This window comes from Macaca nemestrina, chromosome 19, assembly GCF_043159975.1.
Source record: "Macaca nemestrina isolate mMacNem1 chromosome 19, mMacNem.hap1, whole genome shotgun sequence".
In the NCBI taxonomy this organism is placed as follows: domain Eukaryota; kingdom Metazoa; phylum Chordata; class Mammalia; order Primates; family Cercopithecidae; genus Macaca; species Macaca nemestrina.
The window spans coordinates 9,769,741-9,795,193 of NC_092143.1; the positions used below are offsets into that span (position 1 = coordinate 9,769,741).

The 25,453-nt window shown below is 40.7% G+C and overlaps 1 pseudogene; it reads right to left on the bottom strand.

Moving 5' to 3' along the window:
* The window catches only part of LOC105476936 (small ribosomal subunit protein uS5 pseudogene), a 325,515-nt pseudogene that overhangs the window by 255,878 nt on the left and 44,184 nt on the right, over positions 1 to 25,453 (bottom strand).

The following is a 25,453-nucleotide window of genomic DNA, read 5'->3' on the forward strand; positions in this document are numbered from 1 at the left end:
GCCTACCCAGGTTAAGCAGATGCCTGAGAAGTCACAGAGAGTAATAATTCCCACCCTGGTGGCTGACTATTGGTCACTGATTATAACTGGACATTGGAAATTCTTTGCTGCAAAATATCTATTATGAATATGAAGGGACTTTCAAGTTATTCATAGTCTTTCTTAGCGGCTTTTATTAGAGGCTTTTCCAAATCCAAAAGCCAAGATAAAATAGCTCAGCATAGCATTCATTTTTAATGACTCTCAGGCTAGAATGTAAATCCCTGTTCGGCATGCATTGACTCTCATCAGGATTTTGACAACTGGCCTAAATCTTGCCTTGCCCACACTGGATGGGAACACTCGGCAGTCACGGTGGTGCCAGGCAGGCAGGGGCTGAGAGCTGCAGATCTGATAGCCACTGACTAGAAATAGGAAAAAGCATTTGCAATTTTAAGCATGAGGCCAGCTCCTTCACTCCTAGTGCCCTGTACTGGACCTCTCCACTCACTAATCCACCTTTGCAAGAAAGAGACAAATCAGGGACTTGGCTGTTTATTCTCAGTGAACAGGGAAACCTTCAGGGGAGTAAATAAGTGGCCAAACATTAAGAGCAAGTGGTGCAATTAGAAGCCAGAGTTTTGATTTTAAGGGTCTCTGGAAAGAAAATCTAGAAAATACATAATTTTCTGTAGCAAAATCTGAGAACTCAGACCCAGACATCTCCCCTCTATCTCATTTGGTGAGCCCTTGGAAGAAAATAGAGCAATGCCCAGGAATAAAAATAAAAATTAGATATCCCATGATAGTATAAAACACACTCAAAGACAATAAATAGAACTTATCAACATCGATCTTTGACATGATGGAATCAATTAGTCACACCATATTCAATGAGTGCAAGCATCACACGTGTCTACCTGAGCAATATCATGTAAATATGTCCTCTGTGTGTAGGTGCCTTTGGAGAATGTCCACTAGTATATACAAAATCCCACCAGAGGATAAAATAAATTATTAAAAATAAACGAAAGTTCCATATCTTGTCTGCAGAAAGAACGAAAATCTGTGCTTTGTGGCTCACATGCACAAACTTGCTAAAAAATATGTGAGTGTCTGAAGGTACCTGGGACCCTTGTATAAAACCAAACTTAAATTTCATGTCTGGGACGCTAAACATTCACTGCTCAGGAATTACCTGCTATGGAGCATGAAGCACCTCTGGAACTTTTCCCTTCATCTGCCCTGGTGAGTAAGCTGTGTGCCCCTTATGAATACTCCGTGATGAAGCTCAAAGAAAGTGACTCAGAGAGCACAGTGGAACTGTTCCTTAAATGTGGGCTGCCTCTTATAAGGAGGAAAAAAAGCAGGTTACTTTAGCTAGCCATTTTTATTATTATTATTATTTTATTTTATTTTATTATTATTATTTTTTGAGACAGAGTCTTGCTCTGTCGCCCAGGCTGGAGTGCAGTGGCGGGATCTCTGCTCACTGCAAGCTCCACCTCCCGGGTTCCAGCCATTCTCCTGCCTCAGCCTCCCGAGTAGCTGGGACTACAGGCGCCGCCACCACGCCCGGCTAATTTTTTGTACTTTTAGTAGAGATGGGGTTTCACCGTGTTAGCCAGGATGGTCTCAATCTCCTGCCCTCATAATCTGCCCGCCTCGGCCTCCCAAAGTGCTGGGATTACAGGCGTGAGCCACCGCGCCTGGCCCATTTAATTATTTCTAATTAATTAGCCTCCATATGCTACTCTCCCTTTGACATCCCTAACCTGCACACATGGGTATAAGGCCTAAAATTAAGACGCAGTTTTGTATTCTGTCTTGACATCTGGGAAACCAGGAGGGCCTTCAATGGCCTTATCTCAAGTTCCCCTCCCAACTCTGGTCCTGTGGGAAAGATCCCCTAGCTAAAGGACACTCCTTATCATGGGACCACACATATCCCTGAGTAGCAGGCTTCAGTTTCCTGCCAGCCCAGGGAGTTATCCAAACAAGCCAATCACATCCTCCTCCTCTTGTTACTACAAAGCCTGCCTCCCCCATTCCCTGCTGGACACCTGTCCGGTGTCAGGTGCCAGGGGATTGGTCATCTCTATAACCCTAGGGTGGGAAACTCTCTTTCACCAACAGGGTGAAGAGGAGGAGGTACGTAAAACAACTCAGTTCATAACTGATTGATTGAAAATTACCTTGAGCCCTCCCCACGTGCACTCTGAGCTGCTGGGACAGGTCTTTCAAGGGCAGGCCTTTCCTCATGATGCCACAGAATGAATCTCTGATCCTCTGTTTTTCAATTTACAACAAATTGGCCTGGTGAGGTGGCTCATGCCTGTAATCCCAGCACATTGGGAGGCCAAAGTGGGAGGATGTCTTGAGCCCAGGAATTCAAGAGCAGGTTGGGCAACAAAGCAAGACCCCATCTCTAAAAATAAAAAAAAATTCAAAAAATTAGCCATGCATGGTAGCACATGCCTTGGTCCTGGCTACTCAGGAGGCTGAGGCAGGAGGATCAGTCGAGCCCAGGAGTTCAAGGCCACAGTCAGCTATGTCATGACACTGCACTCCAGCGTGGGCAACAAAGTGAAACCATGTCTCTAAAAAAAACAATAAGTAAGAATAATTATATATTAAATCTTTTTCTCTCCTTGAATTGAACAAACAATTTCTCTGAACACATGAGTTCACGGAAGAAACATTTTTCCTCCGTTAACAAAAATCTTTCAGACAGTTTTCTTTCAGGTTGCTTTTATACCAAACACTATTCTTCTTTCTTTTTTTTTTTTAAGCTTATAATGTTGATTTTAGGAGTAACCTTCACCACCACCTACAACACAAATTATACTCCCTTACCCCGCCAATGAAAATTCTAAAACTTCCCCTGCAGCAGTCATTAAATAATAAATACTTTACTGCCATGATTTTATCCATAAACACTCGATGGTTTACAGATGGATTTATAAGGATCCCCAGGGAACTACGACTGATCACATCCTATGGCAGTTCTTCTCCACATCCCCTGACCACACTAACTCTTCTCTAGGCAGAGATGTGACAGTCACCACTGAGCCATCTTCCTGGGAGCACAGGGGTCCCCTCCTGACAGCAGAAGTTGCTAGAACGGCTGGAAATACGCATCCCGCTGGCATCACCACCGACGCATGTCCGTGGCCCAGTGCAGCTCCCTGGGAAGCATGTTGTTGCTGCACCGTAGGCTCCGCAGCAGGGAATGAGCTCCCAGGAACACCAGACCCTTCAGGTTCCAAGAAGAAAGCAGGCCAATAACTGGAATCACTTACGACAGCCCTGTGGAAACCCTGTCCCTTAGCACCACTACCAAAATAAATGCTATTGCAGTCAATTCAAAAGTTCTTCCTTTCAACTTCTCTTACTTAGACAAACACTTATTGAAGAGCTATTATTTAGCAAGTGTTGTCCCAGATTCTAAGGCTACAGTGCTGGATATATTGCAGCATTCTTCCTCCATTGGCTCACAGTAGCGGGCGACACAGGAAAGGAAGCAGTTAAAATACTATAGGAAGAAAAGGTGAGTGGACAAACTGTGGTACAGCCAGACAATGAAATATTATTCAAAAATAAGAAATGAGCTATCAAGCCATGAAAAGACATAGAGGAACCGTAAATGCAAATTTCTAAATGAAGGAAGGGAGCCAGAAAAGCCTTTCTCCTGCGTGACTCCAACTGTGCAACATTCGGGAAAAGGTAAAATGATCCAGAGAGTTAAAGGACCAGGGAGTGCCAGGAGCAGCAGAGAGGCAGGGAGGATGAACAGGCAGAACACAGGGGATTTTTAGGGCAATGAAAATATTCTGTGTAATATTACAGTAGTGGAGACATGTCTTTATTCATATCAAAACCCATAGAGTATACAACACCCAGAGTGAACCATAATGTAAACTATGGACTTTAGTTAATAACCATGTATTCATATTTGTTCATGAATTATAACAAATGTCTCACGTTAGTGGAAGATGTTAATAATGTTAATAACAGAAGAAACTGTGTACAAGGAAGCATAGGTGACAAGTCTCTGTACTATTTGTTCAATGTTTCTGTAAACCTAAAATGGTTCTGAATACTAAAGTCTATTAATTTAAAATCAAAAAAATGTATAGGAACGGCCCATTTTAGCACCAATAACTAATAATGACTGTTGAATGTTTCATAGGCCTGTTGGCACTTAATCTTCACAGCAACCTGTTACTCTCCCCAGTAGGCGGATGATAAAATGAAGGCAGTCAAGTTGAATTCTTTGCCTGGATTCACAAAGTTTGCTAGTGGCTGGCCTAGGTTTGACTACAGAACTCAGGTCTTAACTGTAACAATCTGCGTTTTGCCTCTTCCCTAAAAGACACCATATAAATGCTTGTGAAATGGGGGAACTATTCCCCTTGCCTTGCGTGGAACTGAGGTGGAATCGTGATGTTCTTACTGTGTTCAGAGTACTAATGTTATTTAGACCATAGAAGATTGGAGTGAATGCCAGTCATGCCCCCGTGTAAAATAGATCAGGCCAGAGGTGGTTAGGACTATATATGATGACTCTTCTATACTGAACCTCTTACCAGTCATTGTTGATCTGGGACAAATGGAGAAAGGATCTTTGATAATAACAGTATTTTATGAGCGATAATCACTTTAAATAAATGAGTAAAAATTTAATGACTTAAAGCTGATCTTTAGAACATCAAGCTATGATGTATCCCCTCCAAGACTGTATTACTCTTCCTAGTGCTGTCTGGTACCAATATCCTACTTGTAGATAATGAACCGGGCTCAAGTAAGTCCTATTCCAGTAGCCTCACCGATGCAATGCAAAATGGAAGAAGCCCCAAAATACAGTAGTAGAGCAGACTCTATCCGCATAAAGATGCATGGCCACAAGAGGGCACTGCAGACACAGTGTGGAATGCAGATGCCCACAGGTACCCAGGCGGTCACTCACTGCAAAGAGAACCAACGGGCAAAAGTGAATTCGCTTTCCAATTTTAAAAGACGAATCATGACTTAATCTACAGTAGTGACTTAATCTATATTTAAATCCCAACATGCTGCAGAGCTATTTGGTATTGTTCAGAATTAGAATTATTTCCCATAAAAACTTCCAAAGTAATATTTAAATACTATTAAACTGTGTCTTACTTACACAGTTAAGTGTATTATATACCAAGAAATAAACCTAAATAAAATTGCTAGTCAAGCTGAGCATGGATTAAGTTATCAGAGAATGTCATACCTCTTCAATTCTGCCCAACGCTTGTCAGAGCACCGTTCCTTCACTTCGGAGGAACATGTTACAAACTGTCATTAAATATATCTGATAAATTAATAATCAGAATCATCATCAGGACACATCCTACAGTTTTGGGGATAAGGGATTTTTAATATAAAAATTTTCTTGAGTGTTTTCCTACTGTAAGAAATTTTTAGTAACTTTTCGCCTGTATTTATATGATTCAGGCTTTGATCCCAGGAGACTGTCTTAACTCTGCAAATGCCAGGAAATCCATATTTACATCATGGAGATGGGCTATGGCAAATCAAGTCAGTAGCACTGGATGGGGCCAGTTTCGTTTGTTCCTTAAATGAAAAACACAAAGGCTGTGCATTAACTCACGGGACCAGCCATGCTAACAAAGAGGTCTCCACATGGTCAAGGTTAAGCAAGAGGAAACGGGTTTTAAAACACACCTTTACATTTTTATAATGGGGAGATAAAGAGAAGAAAATTGTGCGTCAAAAATGTTTTTGAATCCTCACATGCATATGTGGAAATATAAATTAAAATATGATTATAAGAAGTTATAAAAAGAATTTGTTTTGAAGCACAACGTTTTGATACTATTCAAACAATAATATCTATCTTGATGTTTGAAAGAAAGTATAACATTAGGCATCAGGTTTTTTTAATTTTTAGTTTATGATTGAGAATTAAGCCACAATATAAAACCAACAATATTTTCAAAGAGAATTTAGAAGTTATGTTGATTTATGCAAGAAGTAGTGTTATCATATTATTAATACATTAATTAATACAGCTACATTTAAAACCCAGTAGACGTGGGTGTACATACCAATATTTTTCTCTTTATTAACAAATAGAGGGAAATTATATGATACTGTTAATCTAATTTCCTGCTCCACAACCCTCTTTTAATTTCTGACATATGTTTACGTCTGAAACAGAGGAGCAAAGCACTTGCAAACACCCCTGCGTTAATCTGTAACCCTTCTGGAACCCTTGAGGATTTGAGCGACTGGTGTGGAGAAATTGTCAGTATGCAGCGCCCTCTGCTGGCCAATTTATTAAACATTGCGATAAACAAAATTCCCGAGTGTTAATGTTACAATGTGGGGGGAAAAAACTAAGATTCTTTTGGAATTAGCCCTATAATTCCGGAGAGTTACCATTCACTATTATAGTGCCTTAGTGAATAGAGATTTACTTTTATGGAACAAAACAAGCGTAAAGCTACCTAGTACAAAGAAACATCCCCTACAAAGAACGGAAGACATTTAGAGAATGAGACTGTTTATGCCTGCCCAGGTCTCAGGTCCAAAGTCACCCCATCTGTTACCTCTTTCTCAATCTTACTGCCCCTCCTCCGTGTCCCACAGCCTCTCCGTGCTTTCACTTACCATTTCTGCTGCAATCTTTCAGCCTGTATCTTCTCATTGGAACTGGGAGCTCATCCAGCAGGGATGTGTGTCACTCCTCCTGGAAGCCTCAGACATTACAAAAATTCAGTAACTGTCTGTCCAGTTTGGGTGTTTTCAAAAGCTGTAGAATTAATCATTGGGCCAGAATCAGCAATGTTGCAATGCAGTTCCCGGTGATGAATTTAGAAAGTTGTCCTGGACCCCAGAAGCGAAATTTTTAATCATGAAGAGTGGTGAACACAATGTGTGTGGCATAATAAACCTCTGGCTGTGTATTCATTAATTTTAAAGAGGGAAAACGAGTACAACACTACTACTACTACCATTTCCATTTGGGTTCCAGGCCAGATTCTTGGGTTCAGAGGCCACTAAGAAGGGGGAAGGATGGGAGAGAAGGCAAACTTCTGGGCCAAGGTTTGGGGATGTGGAGGCAAACCTCTGAGACAGAGAGAGGAAGACAGTCCTCTGAGACAAAGAGAAATCATTCTGGGCTCCTCTGTAGGGCTCAAACTGACTCGGTTTTATCTGGAGTAAAGCAAAAGCAGTCATTTTAATAAATCCTTGAAATTCACATCTTTCCAGGTGCTGTAAGAGCACTGGGAAGACAGAAAGATTAACTAAATCTTTGTCAATGAATATTTAAGCAATATACCAGGAGGCCCTTCAAATTAGAAACAAAACCTAGTAATTATAAAGATAAAATTGTGCAATTTTACTACATTAAATAACAACCCTTTACTGTACAAAACAGCGTTACCTAAATGTCAAAATACAAGTAACAAACTGGGAAAAGTATCTGCGACACATGTGGAAAGTCTACAGTCCTTACTATGTAAAACGCATTTACATAGTCCTTACTATGTAAAATACAAACCAGTAAGAAAGTGAATGCCAACAACCTAATACAACACACGTGAGCAATTTTCAAGAGAGGTAGGAGATTGTGTCTAAGCACTTGTCAATATGGTCAACCTCACTAATAATAAAATGCAACTATTTTACCTACTTGTTAGATTACCTACTTAATCTAACAACTATCAAATAGGAAAAACTAAAAATATTTTATAAACTTTCTGTATTAAAGCAAATGACCCCTCTAATATACTGTTGGCAAGAAAATTTAATTCTACAACTTTCACACAGAACAGTTTGGCCCTATCTATCACAATGCACCTTACGTGCATGCCCAGCCATGTCTAGGCCTTTTCCCCAGACATCTATTCCCATTGGTAGAAGGATATTCATAGTATTATCATTTTTTAATAGCAAAAAAAAAATCTGGGAACAACCTAAATGTCCATGAGTGGAGGCTGAATAAAGAAATCGTGGGCTAGACGTGGTGGCTTACACCTGTAATCCCAGCACTTTGGGAGGCCAAGTCAGGTGGATCACTTGAGGTCAGGAGTTCAAGACCAGCCTGGCCAACATGGCAAAACCCTGCCTCTACTAAAAAATACAAAAATTAGCCAGGCATGGTGGTATGAGCCTGTAGTCGCAGCTACTTGGGAGGCTCAGGCAGGAGAATTGCTTGAACCTGGGAGGCCCCAGTGAGATTGCAGTGAGCCAAGATTGTGCCACTGCACTCTAGCCTGGGTGACACAGCGAGACTCTCTCTCAAAAAAAAGAAAGAAATAATAGTACACCAACATTTACAGCGTATCAACATTTACAGTGAGAGTAGGATTACATATAGTAATTCAGAGAGATTGCTGAGACATTGTTTATTGGGAAAATGTGCAGAATGAAGATGATCATACACTCTCATCTTGTGCTTATAAAGAACATATATGTGTTTATTTATCAACAGCTTCGCTCTGGAAAAGTGTGCAATGACCTCTGGGAAATACGGCTGGGAGAAGACTGAGTTGCACTACATAGAATATCCTCTGGCACTTCTTGTTCATGTTTGACCATATCATTATATTACGCTTTCAAAAATAAATTTTAAAAACTGTGTTTTGGGAGGCTGAGGTGGGAGGATGGCTTGAGGCTAGGAGTTGGCAAAAACCCTGGGCAACATGCTGAGACCCTGTCTCTATTTAAAAACAAAACTATATGAAAAAATAAACATTTCCAGCAGTTTCATCTACAATGTGAATTGCGTATGTGCAGTAACAATAAAGTCCTTCTGTCTAGCTTCTGATTTGTCAGACACAGCAAACAGGGTGCAAGGATGTTCAGACTGAGAAGACGAGCACTTGGCTCCCCAGGCAGGGGCTCACAGTGACTGGAGAATGAGGACTGGATCATAGACTCTAGGCAAGGCTGCCCCCCGCTCCCTGTCCGTACTCACTTGGGAGTGGAGCCTTCTCAGCAGAGGCGCCAACCTGAACTCAGGTCATTCAACAGGATGCAGGGGTCTTGAAAGGCAGTACAGACAATGACTCTGGGTCAGACATCCTCGATTGCTCCTAGGCAGATCACTACACTCAGCAAACACCCAGGATCTTCCTGAGAATGAGGAGGGTGTTTCTCCAGCACGGCTTACAGAGAAGCCCCTGAAAGGCCCATGAGGCCACTGCTGGGGTGTGGAACAGCTGCACTGGTCACACAGGTGGATGCCTGTGGCCAGCAGTGCATGGGTTTTTTCTAAAGGTGTCTCTATCCAGGTAAAACACAAAGTTAGATGGGCTGAAAAACTGATGAGGTTTGAGCACCACTTTTCAATGATTTAAAAGAAGCAAACTGTGCTGACAACATAGGAGTGTACGCAAGTTATTTCAGATGAGTTTATCAGCAGTCTTTGTATTAGGCCATTGTTGCATTGCTATAAAGAAATACCCAAGACTGGTCATTTACAAAAAAAAGAGGTTTAATTGGCTGACAGTTCTGCAGACTGTAGAGGACATGATTGAACATGGTGTCGACGTCTGTTCAGATTCTGGGGAAGCCCCAGGGTGCTTATAGTCATGGCAGAAGGCGAAAGGGGAGCAGACCTCTCATGTGGCGGGAGCAGGAGCAAGAGCAGCAGAGAGTGTGAGGTGCCACACACTTGTAAACAACCAGATCTCACGAGAATTCACTGTCACGAGGCCAGCACAAAGGGGATGGTGCTAAACCATTTATGTGAAATCCACCCCCATGATCCAATCATTTCCCACCAGGCCCCACCTCCAACCTTGAGGATCACATTTCAATATGAAATTTGGGTGGGGACACGCCTCCAAACCCTATAAGTGTTCAAACTTTTTGATTATGGGTCCTACCATAAAAAACTTTTGAGCATGTACTTACATTCTGTGTATATTCACAGAAGCATATAGACTTATCACTGTACTCAATACTGTGCACATTACAATCAAATACAAAACAGAAATGCTTCAAGCATAACATAAACCACAGTTTTCCTGCCCTCATACTCACCATTTGGAAATAACAGCTGTGAACGGTGCTTCTCACACTTCAGACATCTGCACACTGTTAATGGGTTTTGGGTGCATATGGGGACTGCCATGTTTAGTAAAATCTTAAGAAAAGTTATAACAGTGTTTAAGACTAACATTAAATGTGAAATAATCTCTCTTTCCTGCCATTGAGAAGCCTGAAATCCAGTCCAGTAGAATGCCCAATTCACAGGACAGCTGGTTACTCTACTTCTGGTAAATAGAACCTTCTGATGCAAATTCATGGTCCTCTTGGGAGTCAGTGACTGTTTGGTGACTCTCAGCTAGTTCTATACATTCAGCTTAATCATGATCATGGATAAAGAAATTGTACAGAAATTCCTATGAAAAATCACTCATAGGAATGGAGACATGCTAAATGGAAGGCCTGTCAGATTCAAAAACTGGAAGTTTGAATTATGTAAATTTAGGAAATCATGGAAAATAAATTCCTCGTCCTCTCTTGGATTGATCTGACTCTGCAAAGTATTCTTTCATTATCAGTGGCAGCATTAGGATGTGGTTTATAAATATTCCCAATAACACCTCATTGATTTCATTTTCTGGGTAGTGAAGAAAATCATGAAGTATGGGAAAGAGTTAAGCTCCCAGTGTGCCCGAGTTTGGTCTCTAATAATTCCTAATATTACAACCTCAACAGTAAAAACTGTAATCATTCAGTTGTAGGTGACAGGTTCAGGCTAGGCCAAATAGTAATATATTCCCAAACCACCACATATCACAAAATCATCTTTACTGGTTTTATCAACAACATGAAGAAGTGATTTTACCTCTGTGTAAATTTATGCAAACAGCTTTTCTATTAGCAATGTATTTTGGTGTTTTTTTAAATGCAGTTTCATAGCCCACTTCCTCACTGAAAATATTGTAAATAAAAAACACCTTATGTCTAAGATTTCATCTTCTCCACAATTTTCACTATTTCCTTTAACAACCAGAGTCATGTTGTTGACTGTGAACCTTTCTCTTTGAATAAAGACTGACTATTGGTAGAATCATTTGATTTTTATATAAAAGCCCTTGTTCATTGAACATATTTCAGCCATCTTAAAAATACTAGTCCCCATGCAGGGAACCCCTGGCTTGGGCCCACAGCACAGACCCTCCATCCTGGACTGACTACACTGAGTGATTAACAACCTGCATTTCTCTGAGGTGGAGTCCCCAGGAGACAAGCAAAAGACCCTTGGACACAACCACTACTAATGTCCCTTGCTCTGCTGCATCCAAGTTGGGGAGGGAACATAAACCCTGAGATCACCCCCAAGCTATGGTGGGTAGCTCAGGAGTGCCAAGCTGCAATCTACAGCCAGCACTCAAGTGGGAGCAGAGCCCAAACTTTCAGAGCATTGAGAGGGAGCATGGCTGCAAGAGTAAGGAAATATAGAGAAGCCACACAACTGAGTCAGAGCTTACCAACAGACTAATATGCCTGAGCACCACCTACTGAATCACACTCCAAAGCTTCAACCCCCAAAATACCTCACTAACATATCCTGCTGTGAAACCAAAGACAAGCAGTCAGCTACAAATAAAGATGCTGCACAAAGCCTTAAACCTGTGAAAACATCCAGAAAAGAAGTCAATTGACTGTACTCAATATACACTGCAGTTAAAGGAACACCCACATGCAGAGATGAGAAAGAACCAATGCAAGAACTCAGGTAATGCACTAGTTCTCCAGCAAGGGTTCTCTTCTCTTCTCTTCTCTTCTCTTCTCTTCTCTTCTATTCTATTCTTTTTATAAGACAGAGTCTTGCTCTGTCACCAGGCTGGAGTGCAGTGGCATGATCTTGGCTCACTGCAACCTCCGCCTCCCAGGTTCAAGCCATTCACCTGCCTCAGCCTCCCGAGTAGCTGGGACTACAGGTGTGCGCCACTACACACAGCTAATTTTTGTATTTTTAGTAGAGATGGGGTTTCACCATGTTGGCCAGGATGGTCTCAATCTTTTGACCTTGTGATCCGCCCACCTCGGCCTCCCAAAGTGCTGGGATTACAGGCGAGAGCCACTGTGCCCGGCCCCAACAAGAGTTCTTAACCAGGCTCAGTTGGCTGAAAAGACAGAAATATAATTCACAATATGGATAGGAACAAAGATCATCAAGATTCAGGAGAATAGCAAAACCCAATCCAAGGAAACTAAGTATCACGATAACATGATACAGAAGCTGAAAGATGGCATAGCCAGATCCTAATGGATCTAACAGAGCTGAAACACACACTACAAGAATTCCACAATGCAATTGCAAATCTCAACGGTAGAATAGACCAAGCTGAGAAGGGAATCTCAGAAATTAAAGACCGCCTCTCTGAAATAAGACAGTCAAATGAAAATAAAGAAATTAGAATGAAAAGGAATGAACAAATCTCAAAAAATATGAAATTATATAAAGAAGGCAAATCTACTAACCACTGGTGTCCCTGAAAAGGAAGGGGAGAAAGCAAACAACTTGGAAAATAAATTTCAGGATATCATCTATGAAAAATTCCCCACTCTTGCTGGAGAGGCCAATAGTCAAATTCAGGAAATACAGAGAACCCCTGCAAGATTCTACACCAGAAGATCATCCTTAAAACACATAATCGTCAGATTTACCAAGGTTGAAATGATAGAATGGTAGAGGCAGCCAGAGAGAAAGGGAAGATTACCTGCAAAGGGAACACCATCAGGCTAACAGTCCGCCCCTCAGCTAAAACCCTACAAGCCAGAATAAACTGGAGGCCTGTATTCAACATTCTTAAAGAAAAAAAAAATTAACCAAGAATAGCCAGCCAAACTAAGCTTCCTAAGTGGAGAAGAAATCCTTTTCAGATAAGCAAATTTTGAGGGAGTTTGTTACTACCAGATCTGCCTTACAAAAGACCTTTAAAGGAAAACTAAACGTCGAAAGGAAAGACCATTACCAGCAAATACAAGAACACACTTAAATACACAGAGCAGTCACACTATAAAGCAACATAATAACCAGTTAAAAACACAATGACAGGATCAAAGCCACTCATATCAATACAAACCTTAAATGTAAATAGGCTGAATGCCCCCCCGCCCCCCACTTAAAAGGCACAGAGTGGTAAGCTGAATAAAAAAGCAAGACCCAAGGATACGCGGTCTTCAAGAAACCCATCTCACATATAATGACACCCACAGGCTCAAAATAAAGAGATGGAGAAAAAAATCTACGAAGCAAATGGAAATCATAAAAAAGTAGATCCCAAATATCACAAATACATGCACCCAGCATAGGAGCACCCAGATTCCTAAAACAAGTTCTTAGAGACCTTTCAAGAGACATAGACTCACACATAATAATAGTGGAAAACCTCAAAACTCCATTGACAGTATCAGACAGAACATCAAGACAGAAAGTTAACAAAGGTATTTAGAGCCTGAACTCAACATTGGACCAATGCTAGAGCTCTGCAGAACTTTCCACCCAAAAACAACAGAATATACATTCTTCTCATCACCACACAGCACATTGACCACATAATCAAATGTAAAACAATCCTCAGCAAATGCAAAAGAACCAAAATCATACCAAACACATTCTCAGACCACAGCAAAATAAAAATAGAAGTCAGGACTTAAAAATTGCTCAAAACTATCAATTACATGGAAATTAAGCAACATCCTCCTAAATGACTTTTGAATAAATAATGAAATTAGGGGAGAAATCAAGAGTTCTTGGAAACTAATGAGAGCAAAGATATAACATATGAGAATCTCTGGGACACAGCTAAGGCAGTGTTAAGATGGAAACTCATAGCACAAAACATCCACATCAAAGAGTTAGAAAGAACTCAAATTAACAACCTAATATCACAACTGAAACAACTAGAAAAGCAAGAGCAAACCAACTGCAAAGCTAGCAGAAGACAAGAAATAACCAAAATCAGAGCTGAACTGAAGAAAATTGAGACGCAACAAATCATTCAAAAGATCAACAAATCCAGGAGTTTGTGTTTTGGAAAAAAGTAATAAGATAGACAGGCCACTAGCTAGACTAATAAAGAAGAAAAGAGATAAGATCCAAATAAACACAATGAGAAATGACAAAGGGGGTGTTACCACTGACCCCACAGAAATAAAAATAACCAGAAGAATCTACTATGGACACCTCTATGCATGCAAACTAGAAAACCTAAAAGAGATGGATAAATTCCTGGACACATACACCCTTCCAAGATTGATTTTCCAGTGTCAGCCACTGGTACTATGCAACCTCCAATGCTGATTCGAATGTTCGATCATGGAATTTTGTCAATGGCTAGATTGCCATGTTCCCTGGATGAAAACCAGTCAATTTTTATAGCTGGTTTTACAAGCATCTTGTCAATCAAATTTGTAAATTGTAACCATTTTTCTTTTTCTTTTTTTTTTTTTTTTTTTTTTTTGAGACGGAGTCTCGCTCTGTCGCCCAGGCTGGAGTGCAGTGGCGCGATCTCGGCTCACTGCAAGCTCCGCCTCCCGGGTTCACGCCATTCTCCTGCCTCAGCCTCCCGAGTAGCTGGGACTACAGGCGCCCACAACCGCGCCCGGCTAATTTTTTGTATTTTTAGTAGAGACGGGGTTTCACCGTGGTCTCGATCTCCTGACCTTGTGATCCGCCCGCCTCGGCCTCCCAAAGTGCTGGGATTACAGGCGTGAGCCACCGCGCCCGGCCAACCATTTTTCTTTAAGGAATTCGCTTTTCCATAATCTCTCTGTAGCATTGGTCATTTATCTACCACTATTGAGGGGGAAGAAAACGTCCATTTTAAAAATTGAAAATATTTAATTTTTTGTTATTCTAAATATCTGCAATTGGCTTACCAAAAAAGGTGATGGGGTTTTGTTTTTAAAAGGCCTCGAAGTTTGTATGGATTGGTGCCACACTTTGAAAGAATTCTAGCCCAGACATCATGCCATAATAAACAGGGATAAATGGATTATATATCTTAAAAAATCGACTGTGAGGGCACTCACACATGACCTTTTGACTGCTTGTTCAAAATCTTCACGCTCAAAAAGTCGACATTTATGAGCATACATAGATTCACATTTTATATTTACCTAGAAACCCACTTACTATTTGCATTTATGAAACTATTTTGACTTTAATATATGCACTGCTATTTTCCTACGTTTATTATTCAATGAAACACTTTTAAGCCTTTGATCCATTTGTGAGTATGATACACCACAATACTAATAACTTAACATGCAAATTTAACAAATCTGAATAATACCATGCAAATAATACAAAAATATGCTGGTTGAGATAACTTCCTGTAAATTGGAAGTTAGATAAGGCAGACCAATGGAATTCATAGAGTTCATGCACAGCTTTTTAAAGTATTATTAAGAATGCAATGGCATTTCTATGAAAATCGTAATGAAACGTATGTTACAAATATATGAAATGTTCATAGGATGTTTTTAAACTTTTTCCTCTAAAATCACCAGTGGCACAGCTGTTAGTCTACAAGAGACCATGAACGTCCAGAAAACTAAACGTTGTGTTGAGATCTGGATGTGGACATCCCTTCCCAACGTCAAGTTCTGCAACATCAATCTCATTGACAGCTTGAAATTGGGCATGGTGGAGTCTTTTATACCTTGAATATGCCCAATCACTATGAATTAAGACTTTTGGGGGTGAGGGAGTGCTGTGGTGATACCCAATTTACCAGCACAATACTGGGAAGGCTGCATTCTTAGGAGCCCTGCTCTAACCATAGAATCCCTTCTTCCCACATTCAATCAGTTGCCAAATCATTCATCCAGTCATTCAACATATACTTGAATATACTGTAGAAGATGCATTGTTCAAAGCCCTGGGTCTAATTGCAAGGGAGTGAACAAAACAGATGTGTTCTGCTCTCATAGATGTATAATCTGGTAGTTGAGACAAAACTGTAAATTAGTTAACAAAAAAAATTATAATATAAAACAAGTGCTATAAAGAAACAGAACTGGGAGTGATGATGCAGTAATAGAAAGGAAACAGACCTGACTCACACATCAGGGAAGGCTCCTCCGAAGAGGGCAAGAGGATGAGGCTGTCAGTTTCCAAAGAGAAGGAAGAGCTCTGAGGGTTCTGAATGAGAAATGCCCACCATGTGCATCCCAGAATGCAGGCAGTGGCTGGAATGCTGGGAGAGAGGAGGGCAAAGGAAAGGAAGCTGAAGAGATGGTCGGGGTTGCATCCTCCTGGTCCTGAAGGTCACAGTGGGGAGTCTGAAGTTTACTTCCAAGAAAATGGGAAATAATGAAACTGTTTTAGGTAAGTGAGCAGGATGTTATTTTATTTATTTATATATATATATATATATATATATAAAAGAATATATTACATATAATAAATATGTCTGTCATATGTATGTCTATCATAATATATATTACATATATAATACAGACATATCTGTTATAGCTGGATGGGGAACAGAAGCAGTAGGAAAATTTAGGCAAGATGGAGGTTTGGACTCATGTGGTCAAAAAGTAGATGGAGATTGGTGGATAGATGTGAGACGTAAGACACGAAAACAACAGGGTTTGTTGACTCACTGTCAGGAAAACAGAAATTAAAGATAACAGTGTCCTGGCCTGAGTGACTTAGATGATGATACAACTCATTAAGATTGAGAAGACAGGTAGAGGAACAAAACTGTGAAAGACAAGGGGAAAGAGAGAGACTGGTGGAAACATCCTGTTTGAGAGGCCTCTCAGCAATCCAAGGGCAAGGCCAGGTCGGCATCTGGATAATACTTACAATGCTTCTCCTTTTCTATTACCATTAGCTAAAACCTTCCAGGGATATTTTGTCATCTAACAATGCCCCCCTCATGGAAGCTATCCCATGCAACACTGCTGTATTTGCCTTCTTAAAATGTCGTGATTGTCGATTCTCTTTTCAAAAATTGTCCATGCTTCCCTAGATTAACTTCAGCTTCAAGCTCCCATCTGCTCTTACCTCTTGCTACGTCTCTACAAACACCAGCCAAGTTAAAACATTCTCTTGTCACTCCCCGGATTTTTCTGATTGTACATTTCTTCATGTCCTGCTCTCCGCTTGTAGTTCTCCCATCACCTCTTCAGTTTCCACTACCTCAGACCATACTTATGCACTGTGTAAAGAATCCTGTCAGATGCCCTGATCTTTGTGACATCCTCTCAATTCAAACATGAATATGAATGTGTACCACTTAGGAAGTTGTGTGATGGGTTTTGTAAAAGGAACACACACTTTGGCATCAGAAGCCCTGGGGTAAGTGCTATCCCTATCATTTATTATCTGTGTTTTGAAAAACTTGCTTAACATATTTGGGTTTTGACTTATTCGTTTATGAAATGGAAGTACAATGTGTGTTGTGGAAATTCAAGGAAACTGAAAACAAAAACGTTTTCAAACTTTCACACACTGTAACTATCTCCATTAGTTTCTCAATTTTTAACCCATGTTCCCTTTTGATAAACACAATAACAATGTTTAGCTTCTGAGTATAAATTCATGTCATAATGTTGAATATTTTTGTAAATACTCATCACTGCCTGGTGAATCTTGCTTCTTTGAATGCGATGCAACCATCCAACTTATACCCACTAGTTAAAATTCCTGTTTGAAGGTAAAAATATGATTGGGTCTACCACTAACATTTATGTATATGGCTTATCATCTTTATTAAATAACATTATCATCTTACTCATTTTTGCAATACATAAGTATTTATAATACAATCTACCTAGTAAAACCTCAATAAATATTAATTGAATCAATTAATTGATTGGTTTCAATTGCAAATTAATTGAGCATCACAAAGAAATTATTCTTGATGTTGAGAAAATTGAAAATAAGGACCTGGGGAGGATTCTGGGGAGAAAGAAAGCATTGTATACAACATATACAATTCATTTCTTCAGTCACCCTTCATCACCTGAGACACACATTATCTATCTCATTCTACCACTTAGTGGTTTTCACCTTCCATAAATCATGTCTCTGTGTTTTTGCTCATACTGTTCTCTCTGCTAGGAATGCTCATCCCATTCCCCCGACCAACTCTCAGCACAACCCTTAATCTGCCTAGAGAAAACCTAAATTACAATAGCTGGAACCCAAGGGAGAGTCAGCACCAACAATGCAGGAGAGAAAAAAAATGGTGGAAGAGTGTCATGCCAATGCAAGACTTTCTTTTATGATATACTGTTGAATGTACCAGCGATCAAACTTGACTCAATCCATAAATTACACCCTACTATCCTTGAATCAATAAAACTCATATTCTACTTAGGACCACATGTGTGTAGGGCAAATTCCTTCTGAATCCTCTCTTAAAATGTCTTGGAAACACCAACAGGGCACAGTGGCTCACACCTGTAATCCCAGCACCTTGAGAGGCCGAGGTTGGCAGATCACCAGAGGTCAGGAGTTTGAGACCAGCCTGGCCAACATGGAAAACCCCATCTCTACTAAGAATACAAAAATTAGCCGGGTTTGGTGGTACAAACCTGTAATCCCACTACTCGGAAGGCTAAAGCAGGAGACTCACTTGAACCTGGGAGGCAGAGGTAGCAGTGATCCAAGATCGCACTATTGCACTCCAGCCTGGGCAACAAGAGCAAAACTCCATCTCAGAATTTAAAAAAAAAAAAAAGGTCTTGGAAATACCAAAGGCTGTAAGAACCAGTCCTTGTCAAAAATAGATATTCTCCTTCTGCCTGATGCCTACTTCCTCTGACCCATCATTTTCACATCCAATAATAGCCCCCAAGAATTGCACACATTTATTGAGAATGTACACACATTTATTGAGAATGTACTGCTTGCCAGGAACATTATCCTTTAATCTTCAAAGTAATCCTAAAATGTTGGCACTTTCATTGTCCCCATTTTAGGGATGGGGAAACTGAGGATTAGTGAGGTTGAGTGGTTAACTAAGGATTACACGGCCAGTACGCATACAGTGGCAGCAAAATTTGAACCCAAGTCTGTCTGGTTCCAAAGTTCAAAATGTTACACATTGGTTTATGATACCAGTGGTACCATATGATTCTGCTCAGGGGGGCTTTCTTCAGTTTGCCCCAACATGTGTGTTCCCTCTCCTTATTACCCCCATAATTACTAACCACGAGTTTCAAGATTCAGGTTCCTGAACTTCTAAGGTTAGAATCTTAATCAAGAATAGTGCCTAGGCTGGGTGTGGTGGCTCATGCCTGTAATCCCAGCACTTTGGGAGGCCAAGGCAGGTGGATCGCCTGAGCTTAGGAGTTCGAGACCAGCCCAGGTAACATGGTGAAACCCTATCTCTACCAAAAATATGAAAAATTAGCCAGGTGTGGTTGCACACACCTGTGGTCCTAGCTACGTGGGAGGCTGAGGCGGGAGGATTGCTTGAGCCTAGGAGGCCAAGGTTGCAGTAAGCTGAGACCATGCCACTGCACTCCAACCTGGGTGGCAGAGTGAGACTCCATCTAAAAAAAAAAAAAAAAAAAAAAAAGAAAGGCCTCTAAATTAATACCATCTTTTTTTTTAATCTAGAGGCTAGTTCCAAAAATAATAGAGATTTTAGACTACAACATTTTTTTCTCTCTGTAGACTTTAACATCTCAAGTATCAGTGATGATTGCTTGTTAAGATGGAGAAGAGAATAGACACAAAATGCTCCTAAACATTTGCCTGCAGTAAAATGCATAAGCTGAATGATGATTAGTAAATAAGATGGCCACATTACAGAAAATAGGTTTAATAAAATGTTGATGAGCTTCCTTTCTTCAAAGGTTAATAACCAGGAACACTTCCAAGCTAGTATTTCATTGGTAACTCTGAGTTGTAAACATGAAACTTACTTCCCTAACTCTGATATTACTCATCAACCAGAATTCAGTGCTCCTTAAATTAGTGTTGCCTTGTTGCCATTAGTGCCAATTTAAAAAACGTTTACATTAATCATGAACATAAGCTGATCAGGGAATGCATTTCTTCTAAATCATATGGGACACAAAAGATTATCTCCTTATGAGAATTATAATTCTATAGAATTATTAGCTTTATTTTTCTAAGTGAGCATCAATTTTTCCTTCAGGACATTTGTGTCTTTGGTATTGAAGAAAGAACTAGATTAATCCTATACTAATCCTGAGAGCTGTAATCCTCTTTTTATTTTCAAATCCATATCAGTGCAATGTGACCAGCATTTAAACGACCATTCCCTGTTCTATTTGCCAGTGATTTACATGCCAAAGATATTTTCCCAAGGACTCCTGCCATTGTAAGATCAAACTTACCAAGGTCTCCAAGTCTTCTGAATCGATTCAAAAGTAGAGAGAATTGGGTTTGAGAGTAGCTCCTAGGCCTGGTCATCAGAAGTGACTGCGAGGCAACCTGACACAGTGTGGAGTAGCTTGGGAGTTCCAGCTGCCAGTGGTGGCTGCCAGTGCCTTCACTCACTCCCTCTGGAGCAGGAAACTCCTACTTAGTGTATCAACTGTAACTGCCAGCAGGCATTCTGCTGTGGACAGGAGTCTTAAAAGTGCAATAAGAGAACTGGAACTGGCAGAGGCCTCCTCCACATAATTGAATCTGAGCTTTCTGGGAATTCACTACTTTGACTTCGGACCACAGGCATGCTTGACCTTCTCCTCCACTCAGGTCCATAATTGAATCAAGTCTTGTAATTTCACCTGGAGCCATGCCAGACTCCATCTGTATCTTACAGTGGGGACTTAAGGGAAGCAGCTTCCCTTCCACTGGCAGGACCTCTTGAAAAACTGACCAGACCTTCACGAGCACCAACTCTTATGATATTATAGTGGTCATCAATAGCAAACTATTTTGGAGCAAGGTAGCCTTCTAGGATTTCCCGAGGACCAAAGTTTAGCAAATCATCTATGACTCTCAGGGGACTTCTCAGTTCATGTCAGGTATAAACACATAGGCATTTTGTTTTACCTCCATCAGAATCAGCTGAAGAGAAAAGCTTTCCTGCTTTATCATTCAGACCAAATTTCAAGAAAAATTCTTATGGGAAATTGGGGAAAACCATCTCAGCCTGCAAAATGGATTTTAAATAAAGATAACTTATCTTTATCATTAGTATGCACGCTAGTGTACCCTTACAAAATCTTAGTTTTGAATCTCCATCATTTTACTTTATTCTGACTCTATTAAAGAACAAAGAGCCATTCTTCTTAAGATCACCAGGGAATGATGAAATGCCTCTGCCCAGTTTGAGAGCTTGCAGGGAGGCAGTCCCTTGAACAATGTGTATGGGAGCAGACACCAGTTATCACTGGCCCTTTCATGCACATGGTATTAGGAAGAGCACGTTCACCCTCCCCACCTCCACATCCTCACGTAAATGGTCATAAATGTAAAACTACATGCTTGATTACTTGCAAAAACTACTACCTTTAACACTCTGAGGGTATAACTCAGTCTCTCTAAAAGTTTTGTGACTGGATGTATAATCAGTTGCATTTGTCCTTCACCGAAGGAAAACAGGCCTGAGCCTCTCAGAGGGTTGCCCCATCTAAAGCACCTGGAAAGTTTCCTTTGTCCTATTTACCCCCATTGTCAGAACTGGATACAAGTCATGCCTAAGGATCCCAGTTAATATGGAGCCTGCCTGTCTGGTAACTAACTCAAGCCACTTCCAAGGAGAAGGTAGCAGAGCTGGAGGCTCACATAGTCCACTCAAACATAGGCCTCCACAAGAGCTTGGTTTGCAATCTGAGATTGGCATCATTGATGTCTTTTACCACTGGATTGATCCAAGAGCCACCCTCTCCCATCCCTATTCCAATTCTTCTTTCATCATCTACTACTTTCTTATCTATACCCAGTTAATATTTGGCCTTAGCAGAAGAGCCACTCCCTGCCTTCTCCCTCCTTCTCCATCTAGGCCCAGTACATTTTCCCCTCAGTTCATGCAGTGAAAAGGGGGTATGGTCACACATCTTTCAAGCCTGTATCTGACACAGCCCAGAGAAGCAGAAAAAAACACACAGGTGTAGTTTCAGACCTCGGTGAAATTCTCACTCTGTCACAACCCGACAGCTACACCTTCAGAAAGACAATCTCCCTGCATATAGGGGTGTTTCATTGTGGTTGGGTTGGTTGGTTGATTTCTAAGAAAGCTCATACTAATGGAAGTCAATTGTACAACAAAAGTCTTGAATTAAGAAAAGGAGTCATTCTCCAAGGGGCCGCTCCTCATTCTATTTTGCATTTTAACATTGACGATCCTTAATCTTTGTTTCGGGTCTTCTATTTAGAACAGCGGTTTTCAATCTTGGCTGTACATTACAATCACCTGGGGAGCATTTAAAATGCACCATGCCCTGGCCACAGGCCAGACCAATTAAATCAGACCCTCTGAAGGTGAGACGCAGGCATCAGTAGTTTTCACAGCTCCCAGGTGATTGCAACGTGTATCCATGGTTAAGGCCCACTAGATGAGAAGGCCCTTCCTTAACTGGCTTTAACTGTCTTGATTTCAGGAATTTTACATATGCTGCCGTATATTTTCTTCATATAAAAATTATATTAAGTATACTCTGCTGGAGGAATTAGATATATAAAAGTTAAGGATGACTATTTCCATCAAAATGAAGTACAACGTAAGCATTCTTTTTTTTTCTCTGGAGAACCCAGACTAACACAGCGACTGTATTACTTGGTTCTCATGCTGCTATGAAGAAATACTCAAGACTGGGTAATTTATAAAGGAAAGAGGTTTAATCGACTCACAGTTCCACATGGCTGGGAAGGCCTCAGGAAACTTACAATCGTGGCGGAATGGAAAGTAGATATGTCCTTATTCACATGGCAGCAGGAGAGAGAAGTGCCGAGCAAAGCGGGGAAAAGTCCCTTATAAAACCATCAGATCTCGTGAGAACTCACTCACTATCATGAGAGCAGCAAAGGGGTAACTACCCTCATGATTCAATCACCTCCCGCTGGTGCCCTCCCACAACACACGAGGATTATGGGAACCAACAAAAAAGAAAAAAAGGTGGGAAAAAAAAAAAGAATTCAAGGTGAGATTTGGGTGGGGACATGGCCAAACCATATCAGTGATCGTGTGTTCTAATTTGTAAAATGAGGAAATAACATCAGTTAATCTTCAAGATCCCTTTTATTTGTATAGTCAATGATGTTTGAATAATGACTGCACCTCTGATTCAAACAACTTCTTTGGAAAAACCTTTGAACTAGAAGTTCAATGTCTTAACAACTAGTAGCTCTAAGACTTTGAAGAAATTGCCAGCCTCCTCTGATCCTTAGTTTCCAACCAGAACACATATCTGTTATTAACAAGCCCACTTACAGCATTAGGGCTTTCCAGAAACATGCCCTTTTGACATATAGATCTACTTTACATTTACCACTTTTTTTTTTACCTTTTCTTAAATTATTTAAAACCTATAGATTTTAAATACAGACCTGGCAAAATGAACTTTGTTATAATTTATTAGTTTGGAAATAAGAATAAATGCTATGCTTAAAGCTACATTGTGATTCGGTTTTTAGCAATATATTGTAAAAGGATAGATGGATTACTCCTTATTGGATTCCCCCCTCCAGTCCCTTAATGTCTGTATATTCTTTTTTTTTTTTTTTTTTTTTGAGACAGAGTCTTGCTCTGTCGCCCAGACTGGAGTGCAGTGGCGTGATCTTGGCTCACTGCAAGCTCCGCCTCCTGGGTTCACATCATTCTCCTGCCTCAGCCTCCCGAGTAGCTGGAACTGCAGGCACCCGCCACCAAGCCTGGCTATTTTTTTGTGTTTTTAGGAGAGACGGGGTTTTACAACGTTAGCCAGGATGGTCTCGATCTCCTGACCTCGTGACCTGCCTGCCTCGGCCTCCCAAAGTGCTGGGATTACAGGCATGAGCTACTGTGCCCAGCCAATGCCTGTATATTCTTTTAAAACAAAAACATACCAAAAAAAAAAAAAAACAAACCCCAGCTCAGGCCTACTCACCAGATTATGGAGTTGCACATGCATTGTCCCAGTCTATGTTGTAGCAGTTGAACTATTAAGACCCACTGTTCAAAGAGATGCTTCTCTCTTGATCCATGCAGGAAAGATCCAGTTTTTCCAGAGGTCTGTGGACTGCTGGGACAACTCCCACCTGCCTTCTCTGCCTTGCATCCATCCTAAGAAGCTATAAACCTTTACTTCCATACTTGGCTAAGAATCCTTCTTTTCCTTTCTGTTGGGTCTTTACTCATTCAGTCAATTGCCTATTGAGTATCCTGTGCCAGGCACTGGTCAGAGTGCTTGAGATACATCAGTGAATAAAACAAAGCAAGACTCCTGCTCTTGTGCATCTTACATCCTAGTGAGGGAGAGAGAGACAACCTATATAATACATCAATAAATTATATAGCATACTAGAAGGTGGTAAGTGCCAGGGAAGAAACAAAATGTTTAACAAGGTTAGACTGGGAATGCAGGAGGGATTTGGTTGGGGCCAGAAAGGAATGTGATTTCATATAGGACAGTGATCCCCAACCTTTCTGGCACCAGGGACCAGTTTTATGGAAGACGATTTTTCCTTAGACAGGGGTTGAGGGGGATGATTTAGGAATGAAACTGTTCCACCTCGGATCATCAGGCATTAATTAGACTCTCATAAGGAGCACACAACCTAGATCCCTCACATGTGCAGTTCACAATAGGGTTCGCACTGCTGGGAGAGTCTCGACCCATCGCTGATCTGACGGGAGATGGAGCTCAGGTGCTAATGCTTGCTCACGCGTCGCTCACCTCCTGCTGTGCAGCCTGTTCCTAACAGCCCACGGACTGGTACTGGTCTGTGGCCCGGGAGTTGGGGAACCCTGATATAGAGGACCTTGTTCCAGGTCTGCAGTCAGTCCCATAATTAAGTGACCAACCTGGCCACCCAAACTAGTTACACAGATCTTACACATTACTGTAGGTCGAATATCCCTTATCTGAAATGCTTGGGATCAGAAATGTTTTGGATTTTGGAATATCTGCGTATATACAATGAGACATCTTGGGGATGGGACTCAAATATAAAAATAAAATACACATACATTTTATATACATAGGCCGAAGATAATTTTATACAATATTTTTAAATACTTTTGTTCATAAAACAAAGTTTGTGTCCTTTAAATCACTGGAAAGTAAAGGAAGCGAGCATGGAATTTTCCACCTCTGGCATCATGTCGGGGCCCAAAACGTTTCCAATTTTGAAGCATTTCGGATTTCAGAGTTTTGAATTAGGGATGCTCAACCCATATGTGTTTTAAACCATAAAGCAGTATTAAAATAGCAGGATCTATTATCATCATCATTAGTCCGAGACTAACTTCAGCTTATGAATAAAGGCATAAAGAATAAGTGGAGACTCTTCCTCATTTACTTTCAC